Genomic DNA, 25,767 nt, shown 5'->3' on the forward strand with positions numbered 1-25,767 from the left:
GACAATATTTTGTGTAACAGATTGCCCCCTAAAGTGTGAAGTTTGTAATATATGAGGATAGTATTTTTCATCTAATAAGAGTGAAGTACTTTATCATTTCGAGAATCATCCTGTGGAGAGCCTGGTTGGAACCTGTAAAAACATTCAATACAAAATATATATATGTGATCATATCATCACTGAGGTAGGCATTCCCATACTTAGATAAAAACTGACTAGAAAAATAACTAAACTGCTCTGATATAGGAATGATCTTGTAATACATCATAAGTATAGACATAAGTAGACATAGTATGGGTGCAACCATCTGTTTATGAATAGTCCACTGTATAATGAATAACAAAATTCCCGCGGCCTGGATGGTGGAAACTAAATCCAGGGTTTTGATTTCTGCTTCCTGAACTAGTACAATTCTATCCATGTGAATGAATGTGTCGAAGTTGAACATGGTAGAAACCACTTGATTACCACCCAATGATGTAAACTGTTAACAAGTGTGAAAGAAACCACCAGTAATGTCAATGGCTCTCAAAGTACTCAGTACAATCCATGAAACGTGAATAGATGAGTTGATGTCGAACATGTCAATGAATCCTTTGATCGAAGGTCAATGATGCAACCTGTCATTGAAGGCGAGAAACCTTCCATTGAGGCATGCAGATTTCAAGGCATTGACGATTTCTAGATCATCTTCCTAGATAATGAGCTGAAGTCGATAGAAAGCAATCTGTCGTAGGCAAGCCCACAACACGAAATCATAGATCAAGTTTGAAGAAATATATTTGCAAGAACTAACTCAGGGATGGTCAAGATGGATGAAAGATATTTTGCAGATGTATGGTTTATTTACACTAACCTCTTGAACACATAATGACACTGCAGATGGTTTGGTGACAATTGACCCAAAGCTAATACCCAGAAACAGGATGAAGACTTTCAATATGGTTTGATTAACTGTTAGGCAAATGATTTCCCAACCCAGGTGAACAAAAAGTGTCGTGTTCAAGAGTGGTTGAATGCTTTTCTAAGACACAAAGTATAACAAACAGGTTCATTTTTCTCTCTTTTCCCCCACAATTTTTGGCAAGTACCTCTTTATTTTTGAGAAGCTTGAGGAGGATAACATTTGCTTGGTTATAAGCTCATCATTCGGATGAGTCCAACTTAGTTTAAAATTCGAACCCTAAGAAGGAGTGGTCTATTCCTGTTTGTAATTGAACAGGTCCTTTACTGTTAAATTTTAGCGAGTCAAGTATAGGAGAAACTCGGCGTTTTTCAATTTTAGGGAGTCAGAAGAAAAACTTAAGAAAACTCAATGGTTGTCCTTTTTCGTAAATTTGTGTCTCCCAAGCCCGAAAAAGTATAAAATAATACTCGAGAGAACCGCTTGACCATTACGATCAAGGAGTACTTTTCATAATTAGTGGTCCTGATCCAAAAAAGTAAAAAAGCGATCAAAGACACGTCGTTTTATAACCAATATCGAACTTGAAACGACAAAAACCCGACAATATTTTCATGTTTATACGGTCATAAAAGAGCTGTAAGTGGACCGTCCTTTTAATTCTGTTTTAACGAGCTTAAAAATAAAAACTCACCTATCTTTTCATATTTTACGAGTCAGAAAAGAGCTTAAAGAGGACTCAAATGTTTTTGTTAAAAATGGTCAATTTTGCCTGAAAAATCTGATATTCTGCACAAAAACTCAAACATTACTCATACCTGTTTAAAATAAATAAAAATGCATCAAAAAGTTACCTTTTTAAAGTGAAAAATAAACAAATTAAAAATTCATTTATTCAAAAAAGCTTATAAAAAGGGCTTTTGTAAATTCATTTTTACCATTTGACTTTAGAGTGAGAAAAGAGAGCTTTTGGGTAAGAAACTTCCTGTGAAGATTGCGGAAAACCCGTCCGTTGGAATCGAAAATAGTTACCTCCAGGTAATCCACATCACTTTAATCTTGCATTTCAACCGTTTGAATTTTGTTTTTAGGCTTCTATTTTGATTTTTATGAAAAATTTAGTTTAAAAGACCGCTCGCGGGGGTCCGCAGGCACAGCATGCGAAACATGCGAACCCCAAATTTTTCGTACAAAGGAAAGAGCCAGGGGCCCAAACCTGCTGTTTGGGTAGAGTATAGACCTACGCACTGTCCCTAACTGGAGAGTGAGGACCCCGTGACATAGGTTTTACAACTTCAATTTTTTCAATTTCCACCCAAAAACTTTGAATTAAAATGTCCTAATCCACTTTTTCTTTCAATGTAGGATATACACAATGCTCAGTTGGTGGGAATGGGAGCACGAAGATGTGGACCTTGCCGCAATTAATCATCAACCTTCAATAGATGCATTGAAGGCATGCAGGTTATTTAAATTCTGGGCCATACCTGGCATGAGGGCCCAAGTAGACTTTTTGCAGTGGCTGGTGGACAGATGGAATATACAGGACTAGTGTTTCATTATTGGTGGCCACCAACTCGAAATGGAGCAAGAGGAAATTTACTTCTTGACTGGTTTTCCCAAGAGAGGTGAAAAATTGACTCTGTTCGGGACTAGGCCAGGTGGCTAGAGTTTTGTAATGACCAAACAAAGGACAAAGGGATTGATATCAAAACCATCTCCCGTCCTGAACTCAAAGTGATTGCATTTACTGTCACCAGACTCTACGGAAGTGCAGCACTGCATGTAGCCACCATATCCCAAATGTGAATGGTAGTAGACTGTTATCGAGGCACCATCTTCAACTGGTGCGGCGTTGTGTTGGCTAATGTAAAAGGCCAACTGACTAGAGAAAAGAACGGACAACTAAAAAACTTTGGATATGGCTTCTTAGTTGTGAGATTTGGTCTAGAGAGGGTCTTGATGTTGGTCCCACAACATCTTTCCATTGGAGCTGGACTTCCCCGAGAGCCCAAGCTGGTGTGTTGGGTTGAAGTTATGGCCTGTCATCCTAAGGAGGGTTCAGAGGTTGTTCGATTTCCTCCTGAGTATTTTCATTGGTTGGAGAACCAAGTTTTCACGATTCAGGGTTTTCCTTATGCTGGGATGAATTATCGTGGTGACCCAGACATGGCTCTTCTACCAGGAGAGTAGTGGGATGAAACAGGTAAAATCATTCTCAACATTTTCTAAGGCTTTTGGCTTCTTCTTCTTCTTCTTCTTCTTCTTCTTTTTTTTAAATCGTCCAAAATTGATTGTAAAAAGTTTCAAATGCAGATGTAGGTCCACGGCAACCAACCACTCTCCAACCTTATGAGAGGAGACACCTAGCTGCAGCAGTACCAGCCCCACGGGATGAATCTACAGAGACCCTGGCCGAATTGGAAAATCATCTAGAGCGTTTAACAGTAGACATTCCGGAGACTATCATAGATGACATCCCTCTTAGGTTACAGTGCTATGTGATTGGGGTCCCAGGACCTTTCAGGAGGTTCCTTTGTAGGGTGGCCTGAGCAGTGGTTTCTTATCGTGATCATCACTGGTGATAGGATGATCGCCTTTTGTAGACTCATATGACATTTTTCTTTTTGTACTATCATTTTTGTCGATCATAAGGTGTTTTTCAACCTATGATCGAAGACGATGTATATTTGACACACTTCTATGCTATGCTATATCACTATTACTAGCTATCTTGTAAAACATGTTATGGAATGTTTTTAAATTTACTGTTTGATTATTGCAAATGTCTATTTAACATTCGAGAAGCAATTGCATCTGCTAATGTATTTAAATATCTTGGAATATGCTGATATTCAATGTAGTCAAATTTACGTTCCAAGAGACAAAATCTCAAAAATAATCTCAATAACACTGGATTTCTAATGACATAAACTCTATTAAGCTGCAATACAATGAGTTTGGAATCTAACCTCACAATCAAACTCCGAATCCCAAATGAAATAAATTCAGATAATAAATCAATCACTGCACTATACTCTGCAATGTTGTTTGTTGTTTGACTGAGGCTTACCCCATGCATAGACACCAACTCATCAGAGGGTGAATAGATAACCCAAGCTGCGGAAGAAATGTTCTGTGTATTACGACAAGTACCATCAGCGAAACCAATGTATGTTTAAAGAGACATCGACATCTGCAATATCAAGAGTAAAATCAAGATAAGCAGGAATAATGACAAAAAAACTCTCTAAACTAAACATACTTTTCTAATCTAAAACACAATAGCTAGAAAGAAAACTAATCTAAGTAAAATCTCCACACCCAGATTTAAGCATAATATCTCTTCAGATAAAGACCATTTATGGGCTTACCTAAAGAGACACCGTCAAAATATACCAATTCATAGGCCCCTTTTGCCAGCTTTCGCTTAACAACATAAGGACCATGCCACATAGGTACTAATTCTACAACCCCTAGTTTATCGTTTGCTTGATCATATAGTAAGACTAGGTCTCCTTCCGAAAAATTATGAGGTGTAACATTTTGATCGTACTGAGCTTTAATTTGTTTGGCATGAGTTTCGATTGCTAGTGCAGCATCATGTCGATTCTCATGTAGCTGAGCCAACTACAACAAACGTTTCTCCTCTTCGGAAGTGGCTAGAAGTAATTCTATGGCTATTTGCAATGACGGGATTTCGCATTCAATGGGTAACATAGCTTCCAAACCGTAAACCAGTTGGAAAGCAGTGAAACCAGTTGATGTTTTTACTGAGGTTTGATATGCCCAAAGCGCTGAAAATAACATGTTATGCCAATTCAACCTATGAATACCAATGATTCGTCGGATCATAATGACTAGAATTTTGTTGATGGCTTCAACCAGACCATTAGCCTGTGGGTAATATGGAGTAGAACTATCGTGACGTAGGCCAATTTGATCTGTTAGTTCAGTCATCATGATGTTTCGAAAATGACGCCCATGATCAGTGATAATCGCTTGTGGAACACCGAATCTAGTAATTATATGATTGAAAATGAAAATCGCAGCAGTTTTGCCGTCTGCCAAAAATGAAGGCATCATCTCGGCCCACTTGGTAAAATAATCTACCGCAAGGATGATATACGCATGCCCTCCGACTGAGTGAGGGTTACATGTAATAAATTCGATACCCCACTTTCCAAAAGGACCGACAGCAATTATAGGGTGGAGAGGAGCAAGTGGAGCATGCATATTTCGATCAAAAATTTGACAATTGTGGCATTTTCGGACCGCGTAAATACAATCTTTAAACAAAGATGGCCAGAAATAGCCAGCGCGCAATATCTTTTGGGCTATGGCATACCCAGACATATGACCACCACATGCTCTAGAGTGACAGTCATTTATAACCTTTTCAGCTTCTTCATGAGTTAAACAATGTCAGAAAACAGAGTCCGCCCCACGATAATAGAGTGTATCTCCAATGATTTTGTATTGTTGGGATTGGAAATGTATTTTCCATCGCTGAGATCGTGAAATTTTAGGCCGAAAATATTGGGTTTGGAGATAAACTATGATATCTCCATACCATGGATCAAGAGTGCTGATAAGAAACAAGGATTCGTCCGCAATGGGTTCTTCCGCCACAGTTTCCGTATCAGCACGCGGGAAGTCACACATCAGTTCCGCAAAAACTAAAGATTTCTTTGACTTGGATTTTTCAAATTCCAAGTCAAATTCCTACAGGATAACAATCCATTTGGAATACTTGCCCCCTAGCAATTGTTTGTTCAAAATATAGATCATAGGGTTACAGTCAAAAATTACGGTAGTTTTGCATAGTAAGATGTAATGACGAAATCTTTGGACAGCTTGAATAGCTGCCAAGGCCAACTTCTCCACACGTGAATATTTTAACTCAGTCGGATTCAAAGTTCGACTAAGGTAGTAAATCACATGTTCACTACTGAATTCATCTTCTTGAACTAACACCATTCCGATGGTGGAATGAGAGGCGGCGAGATAAATGAAGTAATCATGGTTGTAGTTGGGAGGATGCAATAATGATGCATGGGTCAACGCATGTTTAAGTGCATCAAAAGATTTGTCAGCTATCTCATCCCAAAAGAATGGAGTATTCTATTTCAACAACCTGGTAAAACCCTTTGTTATCTCGGCGTAGTTAGGAATGAATCGACGTAAAAAGTTTACTTTCCCTTGCAAACTTTGGAGTTGACGTAGAGTCGAAGGAGGAGGAAATTTGACAATAGCTTCAACCTTCGAGGGATCAACACGAATGTCGGCTTTCGAAACAACAAATCCCAGTAAACGACCCGTTTCTATACAGAATACACATTTGTGTGGATTCAACCTAATTCGATAATGCCTACATCTCATAAAGATTTCTCATAAATGAATGAGATGATCGGCTCTACATAATGAATGGGCAGGTAAATCATCGAGATAGGGTTGCACAATGTGCTTGATGTCATGAAACGCGTAAGACATAGCTCTTTGAAAATTTTCTCTGGTGTTCTTTAGTCCAAAAGGTAATTTGCAATAAGCAAATGTCCCCCATGGAAAAATGAAAGCCGTTTTTGGTTGATCAGCAGGTAGAATGTTGATTTGATTGTAACCGGAAAAACCATCCATAAAGGAGAAAATTTCACTGCGGCACAATCATCGATGATTTGAATCGATATAGGGAGTTGGGTAATTGTCTTAGGGACAAGCTCGATTAATATCCCTATAATCGATACATATTCTTATCGTTCCTTGCTTTTTGTTAACAAGAACAATATTCGATACCCAATCCGTTAAGGGAATTGGATAAATGAAACTTGCTTTAAGTAATTTCTCAACTTCTGCTTTAATAGCAGCAACTTTTCACGGATGGATCTGACACAAACGTTGTCGGACGGGTTTAGCATCCAGTTAAGTTTTGATTTCATGAACAACAATTGCTGGATCAATTCCTGGCGTTTCTTCATATGACCAGGAAAACATGTAGCGAAATTCTTGAAATAGGGCCTTATAAGTTTGGAATTCATTTTCTGTACAGGAGGCACCTATATGAATGTTTTCAACAATTCCAGGTTTAACTAAAATGTCAATAGGAACTGTTTGAGAAATATTTCCCAAATTTAATTCAGAATCAGGATTTTGCAATGGATTCTGTGGTTCTTTGACATAATCAGTAGTAAAAATAGATGAAAAACCATTTTCAAAATGATCAATCTCAGGTAAGAATGAAGATCTATGATGAAGATCTTCCCATGGTAAATCATCAATAGACAAAATTTCACGAATCTGCTCATCAGTATGAAAAAGCTCAGAAAAATTTGTTGAATCTGAGTTTGATGTTTGAAAGTGATTCTCTATTTATGCTTGAGGAGAATCACTTTCAACATCAAACTCAGATGTTGAAAGTGATTCTCCCTGTAGGAGCATATCGAGGACCATAATCGGGTTGAGGGTAGGGTTGATAATTCAAAGGTACATTTCCAGCTCCTTGGACAAATGATTGACCTGAAGGTGGTTGGAAACCTTGGGTTGGGTACTGACCTTGAGGTTGATAACCTTGAGGCACGTACTGAAACTGGGGTTGACTTTGAGGTATATATTGATACTGGGTTTGACCTTGAGGTATATCTTGAGTTTGGGGTTGACCTTGAGGAATGTACTGTCCCGAAGGAATGTATTATCCTTGAGGTTGCCCCCCAGGTGGTAACTGAGTAACTTGAGGTTGCCCCCCAGGTGGTAACTGAGTAACTTGAGGTTGCTCCCTAGGTGATAATTGAGTACCTTGAGGTTGTCCCCCAGGTGGTAACTGACTACCTTGAGGTTGTGGATTTGGAATAGTACCAGACATCATGAGAATTTCTTCTACACTCAACGGTTTAGTTCCGTTATTACCAGTTGATAACCCATGTTCAATGGGTTGAGGAGATGCTCCTGAAAAAGTACCAGTAAGTGACTGATACCTAGAAGGAACAGAAGGACCACCATACAAAAATGTTTCCGGATATTGGGAAAACATGGATGACTATCTCGACATATTCAAAGAAGGATAATAACCTCTAGGTGTTGGATGAAAAGGAACTCGAGGTGGTGAAAAACTGAGACCCGGATTTTCTAAAAAGTTGGTCAATGAAAGATACCAAGCGTCCCTCCTAGGTGGACTGTAGAAAATTGATTCACGCTCCCTAAGTTCTAAAGTTGGTTGATTTTCAGGGATAGTTATACCTTCTTCCGGATTAACAAGTTCTTCAATAGCAATGAGTCTAGAAGGAAGATTTTGGGTAATGATCCTTCCTACCCTGGGTGAACCAGGACCACTGGAAGTTGGAGAAGCAAATCCTGACGATGGAGTAGTAGCAGGTTCAGTTTCAGGCTCAGAAATTTCAGGTTCTTCAGCTAATTCACTAGTAGAAGAAAAACTACCAGTAACTTCGAAAAATGAAATTGGTTCAGAAATATACTCTGTTGCTTGAACTTGATAATCAGGATGAACAACTAAAGAAGATTCTCTATCTTCCGGTGACCCAACTCTACTATCACTAGGAGTTACAAGAGCTCGTAGCCCTTCAAGCTGGCTTGGTGAATACTCAGGAGGTTGCCCCCGAAGTCTACAGGATTGTCTCGGTAATTTAGCCAGGATTAAATATTTTAATTACTTCACATGAAAACAAAGAAAAATCTCAATAAAATCACCTAAAGTCTCTAAAGAACAAAACAATTTGAATCACATGACTAAAAAATCTAGGAGTTCAAACCACACACAAATAGTAACTTTCTGTATCGAAAACACTAGTTGGTGATGAAATCCAACGTCGCAAAATTCAATACGGAAAGGGCTGTTGGAACAGTTACCCTGACAACCTACTTAATGAAACAGACTGGCACAATTTTCTTCACTAAACCGTATCGAGTGAAGAGAACCCCCCAGAGAGTCCAAGTGAGTCTAGTCGACGTCTGCTCCAGGTACAATGGGATCTTCCCTCCACCATCACCTTAGGAAAGAACCCTATAGATTATAGTCACTATGGTTACCAACAGAAACAAATATACCTGGGGGAACAGTCTGTGATCCGATACACACGCAAAGGCAGAGTAACAAAGCTCAATCCCCTTGAAGGCTCCTTGACATAATCCAAGGTTTCCCAACAAGTGACCCCAGGCTCCTCGACAATGGTCCATCCGAGGTTTACTGTTTTTAATACGTGTATATCTTCTATCATTCCCAATGAGGAAGGATTGATTACCCCACTGGTTCAGATATGATCTCATGCTTGACTCCTTTAAGAGGAGCTTCCCAGAGCATAGATGTAACAATTGGAATTTATCTCCTACTGCAAGATATAGCTACTTGTTTGTTTTAACTATCTTGGAGAGTTAATTACTCCCTACTCCAAGATACTAGCCTAAGCTATGTTGGTGATAAAGAGCCCTAGAAATAAAAATATTACTAGATCAATTTTACTTTAAGCGTTATTTTTATTGGTTGTCCCTTAGGTAAAAAGGTATGGAGATGAAACTTTATGGTGTGAAGACTCGACTCCAAAACACTAAAAATGCACCTAAGATGATAAACAATTCTTTTTCTTCAATGAATTTCTAGCTAAAGAAATAGTTGAGAATGCAATTGCTTGAAAAGCAAATCTTTCCTTAACATATAAATGAAAAATAAAAACTTTTTTTGTCTTTTCCAACAAACTCAAAACGAGACTACCAATTATGCTCACGAAAAAATCCTTTTGCTTTTTCCACACTCAAAAACTACAAAAACAAATTCTTTCAAAAGAAATTCTAAAATTTCTAGAAAACACTCAAAACTATGAAAAATCTAATCTTGAGATCTACAACTTCTAAAAACCTAATTGAAGTAAAAGCTTGAAAAATTTCTTTTTGAGGATGTTTTACTTAGTTATTTAGCAAACTAAGGACTAATTCGTTCAGAATAAAGATTAATCAAAAAACACCCAGCTATGTTTTCTTTTTAAAAAAAATGAAATTCAAAACTTTCAAAACAAGTTCTTTCAAAGCTTTGCAAAGAGAAAATGAGATTTATTTCTCACCAAGGGCAGATTTCACAAATCAGTCAAACTCATTAAGAAGACCAGTAAAAACCAAGTTAATCTGAGGTTTCTTAGGCTTCTAATCTCTGAGTTACTAAAAAGACCAAATGAAAATCAAACCAAGCACGCAAAACTTCTAGAAAATCACCTAAAACCAAAATGCCAATGGAACTCACTCACAAGAAGTTTCTGACAAGACACATGCAGATCTGGGCAGAGGCTAAAAAATGTAAACAAATCCTAAGTTTAACTAAATGAAAAGATTTTAGGTTTTTCAAAAATTTGACAGGGTCCGCAGGCTCCTAGTATAACCAAATGTGGTACCGCTCTGTGTAGTAAAGCAACAGTGCGGGGATGTCCACACTGTGTTACAAACAGAACGTGCAGTCCTCTTTCAAAAGCGTGAAAAACAAAAAACAATTCAGAATCTAAAAAACTACCCAATCCCACACACATCAAGCAAAAACCAGAAACAGAGAAAAAGTTTCTCAAGTCAAAGTAAAAGTAAAGGCAAAAAACCAAAATTCAAGTCCCCAGCGGAGTCGCCATTTTGTCGGCCGGATAAATCGTTCTTGCAGACAAGACCGATCTCCCTAGTATCAACTGATATCTAGCGACAAGTAGAACAAGAAAATCTACCTTTCTCTAAATATTGTGATTTATAAATAAAAACCAAGAGGTGTTTTAGACCCTACCTTAAGTCCAACACTAGTTTGTGGCAGCCACGCTTCGACCGTCCGAATGAGTTTCTTTTTAAGAACCTGCAAACACAAATAAGCACACATCAAATAACACCTGCATAGCCAATATAATAAATCATATTCGTCATGGTGATCAAGGAGTCCATGAAATAAACCATAAGAGACAGCTTATTGAGAAAAATAAACTTGATTGTATTAACTTTTAACAAAGAAGAACTTTACAACCTTAATGCCTTGATGTTGTACGAGCTCCTCCCAGGGTCCAAGAAAGAATCTCCTCTACTTTGAAAAGCTTCGCACTCTTCCCAATGAGATCAAAAGGTATGTAATCTCTCCTCTCAAGCTCAATTAGGAAGTCTAAATTCCAACATCATTTACCCTCAAAAATATTCAGCTTTCAACCTCCCTAGTAACTAGCCCAATGCCTCATTTTATAGTGCAGAGGGAGGAAGTTACAGGTCCACCTATGAAGGGATAGAGTCCTCCTTCAAAGGGATAAGCTCCTCACATCAAGGGGTTAGCTCCTTTAGTTATGGGATGCATGAACCTCAAAGGAGCGAACTTGCTACCTCAAGATTCCCTCTAGAAGCTTCCAGAAATAACCCAAAGTGAGTTTTAAGAATGTACTTGCACCTTTTTGACTTTTACAGGGGTCCACACCAATCACATAGAAACAGAGTGGGCAGGTCCCCAGGGGACATGACCAGTGGGTGCGGGACCGCAGGTAATGCTAAGAGAAAGTGTGGAACCAGAGTTTTAGAGATTTTCAAGGACTTTCTCTCATTTTTCAAGGCTTGACATGAAGAGCTGAGTTTTAAGACTTGCATAGGAGGAAAGTATGAGTGGCGATAGACTCACACTGACTGCAAAATTTCATGGTGACAATATTTTGTGTAACACACCTATCACTTCTAAAAGTCCTTATCCAACAATGAACTTGGTCTACAAACTGCTCCTTTATGACCTCCTTCTTTAGTCCTTCAAAGATCAATCAATGAGCTCATTAATTATGCCTCTCTTAGAATACCTAGTGTCCTTCCTAGTTCTACACTTAGGACCCACAAAGATCACTTTCTTGCTACCCTATAAAAATCCACAAGTGTCCTTCACAAATCAGTCAAATCTCAACCACCAACTTGCACTACTTGCTGTTTCTTCACTACCCATCTTCAGTCACTCCTTGACTGAAGTAGGGTTGCATATAACCTGCCCTATATTCTGCAATAGCTCCTCTATTGCATAGATATAGGACTCACACTTTTCACTACGACTTAGTATTCAAATCTACCCATTCTACAGTCAGTGCTTCATTGATTTAAGGCACACAAAACTGCCCTCTCCTACAACTTGTAGATATTCCCTATAATAGTGATTTGGTTGCCTCCTCATCACTGTACTTGGAGTCTACAATGTTGTTTCTCTTGACCCTAAACAACTCCATGGATCTTCCATCTCCTAGGGCTTCTTCTTATTGTCGAACACTTCCATATCTGCCAAAATTTAGGGTTCTCATTTTGTTGCTTCAGATAATGAAACAATCCCATATGGATCTCTGCAACTAGTCCTCTTATCCCTAATTTGTTCACACTAAATTAGGGAACTAGGGCACCATACTTTCCATTTGATCCAATAGTGATATTTCCCTTGTCATTATCATCTACTTCAGATTTACTCATACACAAGACTGTGCAGGAACCAAAAACCATGGTATCAACACAACTTGCCTCTCCTTTAGAGTCTTGGCCCTACCTTTTAGATCTAAACCTAGGCTCTAAAACTCAAACTTCTTGACAGAGAATCATGGCTATGGTATCATTGGAATGACCCAAATCTATGGTATAAAAACTTGTAGGTTTTAACCCAGTATACAAAATACCTGCATACAAATCCTAAAATAGAAAATAAACAATTGTGAGAGAATAAAACATAAAATAGATATACACAGAGATTTCCACTAGATCCCAAAATAGGGACTACGAGATTTATTTTTCATTATATTCCTTTCAATGTTACAACACATATATATACATGTCAAATCAGTCATAAACCCCAATCCATTAACCCCGGATTAGAACATAACCATAGTTCCCTTGACCCGATCTACAAGATACCATGGGTAGAAAACCATCATGCCCAAAACCATGTGCTAAACCCATGCACAAAACCATAGGCATGTACGCCCACCTAATATAGGGTCCAAAATAAATTCTCGAGGTGCTACCCCAAACCCTGTAGAGGGGGTCTACCACCCCCCTCAAACCCCCCTGTGACCCCCATTGCACCCAGTGCAACGAAGAGGGGGCTAGCTTCCCCCCCTCTAACCCCCCGGCTTTGAGTGTGGGGCTAGTCTTGGAAATAATATAACACACAACAAATATTATCCCACTTGTTGTTTTCTTTTCCACACATGGGATCACAGGAGAGATTAGTCAATGGTTCGACCCTGCAACGCCCATTTTTTCTCTACACCAAGAAAAATTCTTGGTGATCACAGACTTTGTCAATGCATCTGCAGTATTCTTCAAAGTGTCCACCTTTACCAGCAACACATTTTTGTCCTCAACCATATCCCTCACAAAGTGATACTAAACATCAATGTGCTTTGTCTTTGAATTATAAGCAGGGTTCTTTGTGAATAAAATTGCGCTTTGGCTATCATAGTCTATCCTTATAGCTCGTTGTACTAACCCCATACTTCACAATATCTACAACCAAACCACTTCCTTGCTTACATGAATGGTTTCCATGTATTCTGCCTTTGTAGTTGAAAGTGCCACTACAAACTGTCTCTTACTCATCCAACTGACTGCACCTCCAAATAGGTTAAACACATACCCACTTGTAGATCTTCTCTAATCTAGATCTCCAGCCCAGTCTTCATCAACAAATCCATGGATGTCCAAAAATTTTTCCAATCCTTGTCTTCCTTGGTAGCATAGACCATAATCACTAATGCCATGCAAATACCTGAAAACCTACTTCACTGTTGTCAAAGGCTCTTTCCCTGGTTTTGATATAAACCTTCTCAATACTCCCATTACATGTGAAATATGTGGTATAGTATAGACCACTACATACATCAAGCTACCAACTACACTTACGTATGGAACACGAGATATGTCCTCTTCCTCTTCTTGTGTCTTGGGACATTGTTTAATAGATAACTTTACATCTACAAGAATAGGAACCTTCACTAGTTTACTATACTGCATTTTAAACCTCTGCAGTATTGTCTCAACATACTTCCTTTGGTTTAACCAGAGCTTCCTCTTTGCCCAATCTCATTCAATTTCCATGCCCAAAATATAGTTTGTAGCATTGAGATCTTCCATGTCGAATTTGGAGGAAAATTGGGTCTTCAAATCCTAGATAATTTCTTTGTCATTTCCAATCAGCAACATATCATCCACATACAATACCAAATAAATAACACGATCACCAATTAATTTAAAATATAGAAAGTGGTATTCTTTTCTTCTAGAGAAGACATGTCCCCGTATAAATGTATCAAATTTTTGATACCACATCCTTGGTGACTGTTTTAACCCATATAGAAAATTTCTTAACCTAAATATTGGTTCCTTCTTATCCTTCACTGCAAAGCCTTCAGGTTGATTCATGTAGATCTCTTCTTCCATATCCCTGTGAAGAAAAGTTGTCTTCACATCCATCTATTCTACCTCAAAAACAAAATCAACAACAACAGATAAAAGTAATCTAATAAAAGCTACCTTAACAACAGGAGAAAAAATATCACCAAAATCAATTCTCGGAACCTGGAAATAACCTTTTTCTACCAACTGAGATTTATATTTCTTCACCTTTCATTTTGTATTCATATTCTTCTTAAACACCTATTTTCTTCCAATGGGTTTCCTTCCAACCGACAACTCCACCAGATCCCAATCCTCATTTTTGTCCAAATATGCCATTTCATCAACCATGGCCTCTTTCCAGAGTTTTCCATTCTCTAAATATGGTGCCTCCTTGATAGTTCTAGGGTCATCATCATTAATAGATAAAGAAAAAGTTGAAGAGAAAGAAGTTGGAATATACCTTTCTGGCTACCTCCTTTCTCAAACCGATCTTCTCACGGCTAGATTTTGTGGATCTTCATCTTCTGATTCTTGTTCTGATGTAGAGTCTGATTCTTCCTCCTTTAGCTCAAACTCTATCTTTTCAGGTTCCTTTGGTAGGACTTCATGTTTAATAACATCTTTCACCTCTCTAAACACCACATTGCGGTTATACAACCTTCCTTTTTTCTAAGTTCCAAAGCTTATAACCTTTTAAATCATCCTGATACCCAATAAAGATGCACCTTTCATATTTTACTATCCAAATTCATTCTTTTCTCCTTTAGAACATGTACATATGCATCACAGCCAAATACCCTCAGATGTGAAAGAGATGATTTCTTACCAGTCCATATCTCATGTGGATACTTATCCTCCAATGCTGATGAAGGGGATCTATTAACCAAGTAACATTAAGTCTCCACCGCTTCTGCCCAGAATTCATGTCCTAACATGGCACCACTGAGCATGCTTCTTGCCTTTTCCATCAATGTCCTGTCCATTCTTTCTACAACTCCGTTTTGTTGAGGTGTAGATGGAGTAGTCTTCTAACATTCTATACCACACTTCATACATAACTCTTCAAATTCCTTTTTCCAAAACTCTCCACAATTATCTGTCCTTGGCACCTTTATCTTCTTCTCTGTCTAGTTTTCCACCAGAGCCTTAAATTATTTAAACCTGTCAAAGACTTCAGATTTCTTCCTGAGGAAATATATCCATGTATTCCTTGAGAATTCATCTATAAATGATACATAGTACACAAACTTACCCATTTATGGAACTAAAACAGGTCCAAACACATCACTGTGCACAAGCCCTAATATCCCTTTGACCCTCTTAGCACTAGAGGGGAAACTCACCAAATTTTTCTTCCCATATACACAATGTTCACATAAATCGAAATCTAGAGAAAAATTATACATACCTTATACCATAAAATTACCATGAAGTATTTGAAGGCCCTTCTCTCCAATATGTCCAAGCCTTTGGTGCCATAACATGGTATTTTCTCTAAAGACCACAAGGTTTTTTGCTCCACTTTCAGGAACCACAGAACTGTTGCACAATAGTGCTACCTAGAAGCTTGTATAGAGTTCCAATCTAAACTCCTCGCATAAATACTAGTGCTTTGCAAACCATCTTGCATGTATCTTTCTCAAAGACTATTTTGACACCTGCATCATCTGGATTGCTTACAGAAATCAAATTTCTAGCCAATTCAGGAATATGCAGAACTCCCTAAAATGTTCTAATCCTTCCACTTTGCAAATTCATCTTGAATTTTCCACTTCTGACGATTCTAGTCTTCCTTTCATCCCCTAAGAAGACGTCACCACCATCATATTTTTCATACTCACAGAACCACTCCCTATGGGGAGTGAAGTGAAAGGATGCACCTGAATCAATCAACCATGCCTCATGATCTACATGTGTACTTGAAGAAGAAGCCAAGTACACATCCCCACCTTCATCTCAGGTTGTTTTCATCTCTGTAGAAGGAGAATCATCATATCCCTTTCCTTTCTCAAGATCTTTATATCTATAGTACTTTTTGAAGTTCCCTTCCTTTCCGCATTTCCAACACACTTTTATAGGTTTTCTTGGAGATTTAGATCTCCCACTCGAGGACTTATTTTTATTTTTGTTCTAGGACCATCCTCATACAAACAAGGAATCTCCATTTTGTCCCTCCATATTTCCATCTCATCTCCTCTGATAGCAAGGATGATACTATTTCATCAAACCTCAAGGTAGAGTTATTGCAACAACCAGACTATCCCACAAATCTGGTAGAGAACACAACAAACCAATGCACTTATCTTCATCTGAAATTTTAATATCAATAGATAAAAATTGGCTTACCACATTATTAAAGGTGTTCAAATTCTTTGTCACCGAGTCTCCATCCTTCATCCTCTGGTTATACAATTTTTTTCATAGGAATAGTTTGCTCACCAAATAATTTGATTGGTACAAAGTCTCTAACTTGTGCCACAAATCCTTTCATGTAGCTTCCCCTGATACATTCAACAATAATAATCTATGATACACAACTGTATTGTGCTCTTTTCTTTCCGATCGAACTTCCCCCAGTCTTCATCTGACATTGTCGTTGATTTAGTACATGGATCTACTGTGGTCCACTAATCTTTATCCACCAACATACTTCCATCTTGAGATTGCACAACTCAAAACTCTGGCCATTAAACTTATTGATCTCTATATTTACACTTCTCTCCATCATCTTTCACCGCAAGAATCGATCTCATAGATCTCCCACTGAACAAGGCCTACAACAAGCCTGAGCAAAACCCCTCAGCGGTAAAGACGTCCCCTTGAAGCCGAAAAAACTCTGATACCAAATGCATGTTTTAACCTTGTACAAAAATTACCTACATATGAATTCTAAAAATGGAAAATAAACAATGGCAAGAGCATAAAACATAAAATAGATATACACAGATATTTCCCTTGGATCCCAAAACTGGGACTACCAGATTGATTTTTCATTATATTCCTTTCAATGTTACAACACATATACATGTATGTTGAAGCATTCATAAACCCCAATCCATTAACCCTGGATTAGAACATAATCATAGTTATCTTGACCAGATATACAAGATACCATGGGTAGAAAACCATCATGCACAAAACCATGTGCCAAACCCATGCACCAAAACATAAGCATGTCTGCCCAGCTAATATAGGGTCCAAATAAAAAAAATTGGGGCGCTGCCTTGAACCTCGTAGAGGGGGGCTACCACCCCCCGACAAGGGGGGCTACCACCCCCCGACAAGGGGGGCTATCCGCCCCCATTATAACCCCCTGGATTCATGTGTGGGGATAGCCATGGAAATTATATAACACGCACCCAACAAAACTTTTATCCTATATTCTTCAGGACCACTCTCTATCTCTTAGCACAATTTCTCCATGGCTTCAATCTCTTCTATTTGCCTTATCCTAGATTTAAAAGTTCAATCTCCTTTCCCATTACACCAGGATTCTCTGGTAGACATGTGGCCTCACCTTGTAGGTCTATTAACCCTTCAAACTCAACCATATATCCCTTCCTCTCTGCACTATGATTTGAGCTTGATCCTACCCTTATGGCCGCATTCATCTTTGGCATCTAGGTCTATTCTTTGCATCCTAAGGTTTGTGTCTAAATCTTACCCTCACTGTAATATCAACTAGGGAATTTATTCCTTTGCCTTATAGGAATCAACAGATCTGAGGTGCGACTCTTCTTTACATGTAGTCTCGACCTATTTTTCCCACCTTTCTTTAATCAATAAGGCATGTGGCTCCATCTCCATGGCATACTCAGGTGTCAAGGATACTTGGGATAAAGATGACCTTCTTAAGAGTGTACTACCTCAAAGAAACAAACCCTTTCCTCTGTTGCGTCTCTTTCTTAGGCCTTCCTTGCTACCATCTTGAGATATTGCGGCTAATATAATCATTTCACGGACTCGTCATGTATCATCCCTATATTACCCTAACATTAGGGCTCTCTTAGGACTGTATCTCCCTGGCCTCCTCTCATCAAATGATTTCCTTCACTTGATTTCCTAGCCTTGTCCTACAGTCTCTTTAAATTGATTTCTCCTAAGCCTTCTTGGAACACTCTAAACCTTAGGGGTTTGGTCCTCTTTTAGACGTAAGAATTTAATTTAATTTAATTTTAATTTTTCTTTTTAGGATTTTAAACCCCATTGGGATCTAAAACCCCTTCACTTGGGTCTTTTTATAATAAATTCCTTTTGTGACCAAAATTCTCACAAACCCAGATATGGGCTTGTGGAATACCTCCCAAGCTACACTTTTCAACACTCCCTCTTAGCGAGGGAGGTACTTCCACTGAAGTATTCAACATCACTGGAAACACTAGCCCATCTGGAATCCACTTATATAACATACCCTGTAGAATGGATCATTGTCTCTGTAGTATCTCTGCCCCATCCGAACTTGGAGATTTCAATCTTCCTTAAGGTTGCTCCCTCTGAGACTACAAGATCTCCACTGGCTCATATGATTCCACATGCACACTCTGATCCACTGACCCCTCAAAGTAGTGCTCTAATACCATGTTAATTTTACATGGCATGTGAGAATCTAGTTTAGTGTCATAAAATATCTGAAATAACCAACTCAAATGCCTCAACTTATCCTACTTTGCATACCGGAAAAGTACACATCAGTGAATAAACTAGCACACATCATAATTTAAAAAAAAATCAACCCTTCTTTGTTATATTAACAAACTGATAATACAATTGTTTAAGGCTCACGTACCAGGATAATGGCCCTCATATATCCAAAAGTAAAAGATACAAATTAGGGCCTATTTTTAGATACCTATGACAACCAAACTACCCTGAACAACATACACTGACCGTCTAGTTGAGGTAGCATTCAATCACAATTGTCGTGGTCATATCCTGAACACATGCAGGTCCTTCACTCTTGTTTTCTGCATTGCCTCTATCACTAGTCCTGGTCCTTTAGGTCATTGAAATCAACTCTCCAATCTACTCTCCAGTTGATCATAAGTGGATATACAACTAACACATAGGGTATTCATGATCACTAGTTTCTCCTTAGTACTTCAGTGACATAACACTTTGAGACTTCTTTCCCACTATTTCTACTTAGCTACTTAGGGACTTCTTCCCATTATTTTCTTCTTGTTGTGTTCTAATGAAGACAAACTAGGGTAGGAGGGCTACCACCTATCATTTCTTGAAGTCCTTCTCCAACAATGAACTTGGACCACAAAAATGCTCCTTTATGACCTCCTTCTTTAGTCCTTCAAAGATCAGTCAATGAGCTCAACAATTATACCTATCTTAGAAGACCTAGTGTCCTTCCTAGTTATGCACTTTGGGCCCACAAGGATCACTTTCTCCCTACCCTCCAACAGTCCACAAGTATCCTTCAAAAATAAGTCCAATCTTAATTACCATCCTTAACTATTATTCTTGCATTGCCCATCTTCAATCACTCCTTAACTGAAGTAGAGTTGCATATCAACTACCCTATGTTCTGCAAAATATCCTCTACTACACCAATCTAGGACTCTCATTCTTCAATACAACTTCATCTTTAGATAATCCCATTCTATAGTCAATGTTTAACTATTTTAGGGCACACAAGTCTGCCCTCTCCTAGGGCTTGTAGATATGCCCTATAATTGTGATTTGGTTGTCTCATTGTACTTGGATTCCACAATGTTGTTTCTCCTAAACCTAAATAGCTCCATGTATCTACCCTCTTCTAGGGCTTCTTCTTACTGTCAAACACTTCTAGATCTGCCTAGATCTAGGGCTCTCATTCTGATGCTTCAAATCATGAAACAGTCTTATCTGGATCTCTATAACTAGCCCTTTTATCTTTTATTTGTTCACAATAAATCAGAGACCTAGGGAACCATATTTTCCATTCAATCCAACAACATTATTTCCCTTGTCATTCTCTTATGCTTCAAATCTTCTCATACACAACATTGTGAATTAACCAGTGACCCTAGTCTCAACACTACTTGCCTCTTTTTTAGTATCTCAGCCCTACCTTTCATATCTAAACCTAGGCTCTAGAACTCATACTTCTTGACAGAGAATCATGGTTGTAGTATCACTAGATTGACAATGATCTAGGGTATACAAAATTTTGTCCTAAAGTATTCAGGTTCACCCTCTATCTCTTAGCAAAATATCTTCATGGCTTCACCCTGTTCTAGCTTCCTTATCTCAGACTTAATAGTTCAGCCTCCTTTCCAGTTGCACTAGGTTTCTACAACATACATGTGGCCTCACCTTGTAGGTCTGTTAACTCTTCAAACTTGGCCACATAGACCTCCCTCTTTGTGTTGTGAGCTAAGCTTGATCCTGCCCTCCTGGCTGCATTCATCCTTGGCATCTAGGCCTTCTATTTACATACTAAGGTTTTTGTCTATCTCTTACCATCACTTTAATATAAACTAGGTCATTTTTGCCTTCTCTTTACAGGAATCAATAGATTTGAGGTGTGTCCTTTCTTTGCAAGTAATCTCAGCCTATTTTTCCCACCTTTCTTTCATCAATAAGGCATGTGGTTCCTTCTCCATGTCATACTCAGGTGTCACGGCTCCTTGGGGCTAAAGATGACCTTCTTTAGAGCATGCTACCTCATAGAAACAAACCTTTTCCTCTATTGTGACTATTCCTTGGGCCTTCCTTGATGTCATATTGAGATATTTTGGCTACTAGAATCAGTTCACGACCTCCTCATGTATAATCCCTATACGACCCTCAAACTAGGGCTATCTTAGGAGTACATATCGGTGGCCTCCTCTCATCAAATGATTTCCTTCACTTGATTTCCTAGCCTTGTCATAAGGCCTCCTTAAATAGATTTATCCTAAGCCTTCTAGGAACGCTCTATACCTTAGGGGTTTGATCCTTTTTTAGACTTAGGAATTTAATTTAATTGTTCTTTTTAGGATTTTAAACCCCATATGGGTCTAAAACCCCTTCACTTTGGTCTTTTTCCCACAAAGTCCTTTTGAGGCAAAAATTATCACAAACCCAAAATATGGGCTTGTGGAATACCTCCCAAGCTACACCTTTCAACACTCCCTCTTAGTGTGGTAGGTACTTCCACTGAAGTATCCAACATCACCGATGACATTAGCCCATCTAGAATCCTCTTCTGCAACATACCTAATAGAATGTATCATTGTCTTTGTTGTACCCCATTAGAATTTGAATAATTTGAGCTTCCTTACGACTGCTCCCTCTAAAGCTAGACTCCCTTTAAGTCTACACAATATCCAATGGATCACATGCTTCCACATGCACACTCTGATCCACTGACCCCACAAATTAGTGCTCTAGTACGGTGTCTATTTTCCATGGCATGTGAGAATCTAGATTAGTGTCGTAAATATTTGAAACAACCAACTCAAACGCCTCAACTTATCCTACTTTTCACTGCGAAAAATTACACATTAGTAAATCAACTAGCGCACATGACAATCTTTTAAAAGAATCAACCCTTCTTTGTTATATCAACAAATTGATAATAAAACTGCCTAGGGATCCCTTACTAGGGATAATGGCCCTCATACATCTACAAATACAAGATACAAACTAGGGCTTGTTTTCAAACACCTATGACAACCAAATTGCCCTGAAAAGGATACACATACCATCTAGTTGATGTAGCATGCAATCACAACTGTCGTGGTCATATCATGAACACATGTGGGCCCTTCGCTCTTTTTTTGCAGCACTGCCTCTATCAATGGTCTTGGTCCTTTAGGTCACTAAATTTGGCTCTCCAATCTTCCCTCTAGTTGATCACATGTCCAACTACAACCAACACAAAGTGTCTTCATGCTCACTAGTTGCTCCTTAGTCCTTCAAGGGAACATCACTTTGAGACTTCTTACCTACTACTACTCCTCAGCTACTTAGGGAATTCTTCCCACTATTGACTTCCTATGTTTCTCTGATCAAGACAAACTTAGGGTAGTAGGGCTACCACCTATCACTACTAGAAGCCTTTCTCCAACAATGAACTTAGCTACAAATTGCTCCAATATGACCTCCTTCTTTAGTCCTGTTGAGAAATCAATGCTAATAGAATTAAGGTTAGATTTTTTTTTCTTGATTTTTAAACACAACCATGATGAAGACCAAATATAAAAGATAAGCATTAGATGCATATATTATTCACATGATATACATTTATAATACATTGAAGTGACTCTTGGATTCATCTTCCAAGGTCTCTTGGACTCCCTTTGACTATTCAACTTCCTCACCATAACCCTTAGCGGATTACGTGTCCAACATTCCCACCCTTTGTCTAAAGGGATATGTGTGATTCCAAGAAGAGAGATGTAATAAAAAATGTGAAAAAATTCATTGTAGCACTAGGCTAAATGTGCTCTCTAAAATGTTGGTATAAGATGGTGGTTTAAGGATGACCACCAACATTGGAACGCTTAGTGCAGTTCCTGAAACTCTTCCAAATCTGGAAAGAAGATGAAATATTCTACTAGAGGAAGTGTCCCTAATTATTTGGAGAGTGATACCTTCAACCTGTAAAATGGAGGTCTACAACCTACGGTGATTTAAGTATGACCACCAACTCTGGAATGTAATTCCTCGAACTCTTCTAAAACTGGCAAGAAGTTGAAGTCTTCTGCTAGAGGAAGTGTCCACAATTATTTGAAGAGGGAGAATCTCAACCTGAAAAGGGAGTTCTCAACCCCGCATAGATGGTTTAAGGCTGACCACCAATCAAAGGCATGTTCAGGGGAATCTTTGTCTCTTGCTATAACTCTGAATATGGTATGGAAGGTTGTGGCCCAAGCTCACTTGATGTGGCTTTGAAGCTTGTATATGACCATTACTTCCCCCCCATTAGATACAAGGTCAGAAGATGGAGAAAACTCAACTACAAGAATTTTCAATTCTCTAGAACAAGTTCTGACATATGACTGAAATATCGTCTTGGTTTTTGAAGCCCATTTCCAAGAAGTGATCCATCCAATATGAATCTTTGTTCTTGCAGGAGGCTTGCTTTTGAAGCATTTATTTGAAGAATGAGTGGTTTTATGACAGTTCTCACATGGATGAAGATCAAAACAATGATATTTCATATGGCCAACTTAATCACAATTTTGGCATTTAACAATCTATTGTGGTTGTTGTGGAAGAGGAGTAGGATCTGGAACAACTGAAAATGAATTTTCATAAATAAATCCAGCACTCTAAAACTTGACGGGCTTTGAGTAATATGGAATATGAAAGGACACATCCTTGTCATATCCAAGACTTGTTCTTTTCTTAATGTTGACAAGCTCTTCCGAAGGTCAAATGATTGGCTTGGGAAGTGCAGGTTTAAATTTTGCTTATGTGTACACAACTACTCCTGAAATTGGCACATGATGTTGATCAACCTTAGCTTTACTTACTTGATCACTTGTTGGCTACTGATTGGATCTTGTTTCAAAGTCAAATAGGGGATTGTTCTAGAAAAAAACAAGTTCATAAGGATTCCTTTTCTGTTGTAACTCATCTTGCTAAAGTTGAGATTCAAGCTGCAAAAAATCAATCTTTTCTTGTGCATTTTGTAAGCAGGTTTGAATGTCTATGAGAGTGATTTTGCTGAATTTTACCATATCATCAATAATGGATTGTATCATGGTATTCAGTAACTCTAATACATTATTAATTCGAGCCATTTGCAAAAATAAAGATTCAACAAATGAAAAGTATCAACTTTTATATAAAATACACCCAACACTACTCTCAATCTGACTTGTCTATATATTAGTCTTGTGCATTGACAATGTCACAATATCTTATGAAGAGAATTCTAATCTTTAGAAAATTTTGTTGAAGAAAATGAAGTCTGACATCCAAATCCTTTTGTGAATAAATCCAAGATATCAATGACCAACTTTATATCCTTCCTGGTAACAATAGATGCCTAGAAGTATTCAAACGTTGGTAGCTCAAAAAAACATTTCATCCCAATGCATATAAACTTTCACCACACATACAAGGTTAAATACTCAATGCACATACCACTGCTCAAACTAAGCAAATGAATCACTGCTTCAAGGAAATTAAACACATATATCAACTGTGACCTTCAATAAACTCATTGCTCACTTCATTCAATGTTTTTTGAAATGTTGTCACCTGTCCAACATTAGTAATGGGGCCAGTACCCACCTATTATGTGTTTTTGTGGTTTGTATGGCCATCTCCAAGAAAAATAGGAGCTTTTGTTGGGTTCCAATCTCCCTGTATCATCTAACATTTTACAACAACCATAGAATGCAGAAATTTGTAGCTCACCGAGAAGGAAGTTGTTGAAGCATGGGGAATAACCACATTTATTGTCTTGTACAATGTAATTAACAAGGCCACTACATATGGTGTGGGGTTCCTGATCACCCACATCGACTTATTCAACATACAAGGAATCTGCCTTTGGCTATTTCCATGCCTTTAGAATGCGACCCACTCAGATATCGAACACCTCCATTGTTTCCCTCAAAGCAACTGTTGTGCCCTCTTCTATTACTGAAGATTTGCAAGAATTAGTAATGTTTTCATTTTTCTTGGGAGTAAGGAAGAAGAATTTGAAGAAGAAAGTGTGAGCAGTGAAAATGTGGGAAGAAATAAACATCCCAGGAAAAACAAGGCCCGGAGGCTGTTCGACTCACTATCTCCTCGCCTATTCATCTGAAATATCTTTGTATGCTCCAACTCAAACTCGTAAGAGAAATGGAACTCTGTGGAATCAACTCGATTTCCTTAACTAACGAACTCACTCCTGAACAGGCAGATTCCTTCGTAAAGAGGAATCCATGTTCTGATTCAAAGTGGAGAGAGATGTCTAGGAGTGGAATTTTCAATGTTGGGAATTCAAATGATGAATCTGATTCTGCACTTGGCAACTCTACTCCAGATCAACCTGGTTTATGAACCTATCAGTAAGCTGGAGGAATACTAAGTCAAACATCATTTTTTGCCGAAGAAAGTGTCTACCCCAAGAAGCCTATTTCTATAGTAGAGGTAGCAAAGCAAAAGGAACTTAGTGGAAATCTAAAGATGGTTGATGATACGCATGTGAGGAGGCATATCTATAAGGCTAAATTAAAGCAGCTTAGTGGTCATGATATATTTTCCCCGCCATCATAGTTGCCGCCTAAATCTTTAAATCGCAGTCTGGAATGTAATGTTGTCTTTTTGTATTAAGAGAAGGAAAAGAAGCAGAGCGGGAAATGGTTTTGAAATGAGGAAACAAAGAAAAATAAGATGAAGGAAAGGAGATATGCAAGTTCCTATTACATTGTGAAGGGGAGAAAAGAGGGATTTTACGTCAGGTGCATGAGAGGAGAGTTATGTCGCCTGCTCTTAGAAGATGCAACGGTCATAACATAGAGTGAAACCGTTGAGGAAGTCTAATTGGGAGTAGAAAAATGGCAGAGTTAACATTAAGGTTGTAG

At 38.4% G+C, this 25,767-nt stretch overlaps 1 pseudogene; it reads left to right on the top strand.

Moving 5' to 3' along the window:
• The first annotated feature begins 24,924 nt into the window (after positions 1 to 24,924).
• LOC149201892 (uncharacterized) lies at positions 24,925 to 25,516 on the top strand (annotated as a pseudogene).
• The last annotated feature ends 251 nt before the right edge of the window (positions 25,517 to 25,767 follow it).

The sequence above is a fragment of the Pinus tabuliformis genome, chromosome 2_1 (assembly GCF_031772625.1).
Source record: "Pinus tabuliformis cultivar Carrire ecotype Pingquan chromosome 2_1, CPIR1, whole genome shotgun sequence".
NCBI classification, from domain to species: Eukaryota; Viridiplantae; Streptophyta; class Pinopsida; order Pinales; family Pinaceae; genus Pinus; species Pinus tabuliformis.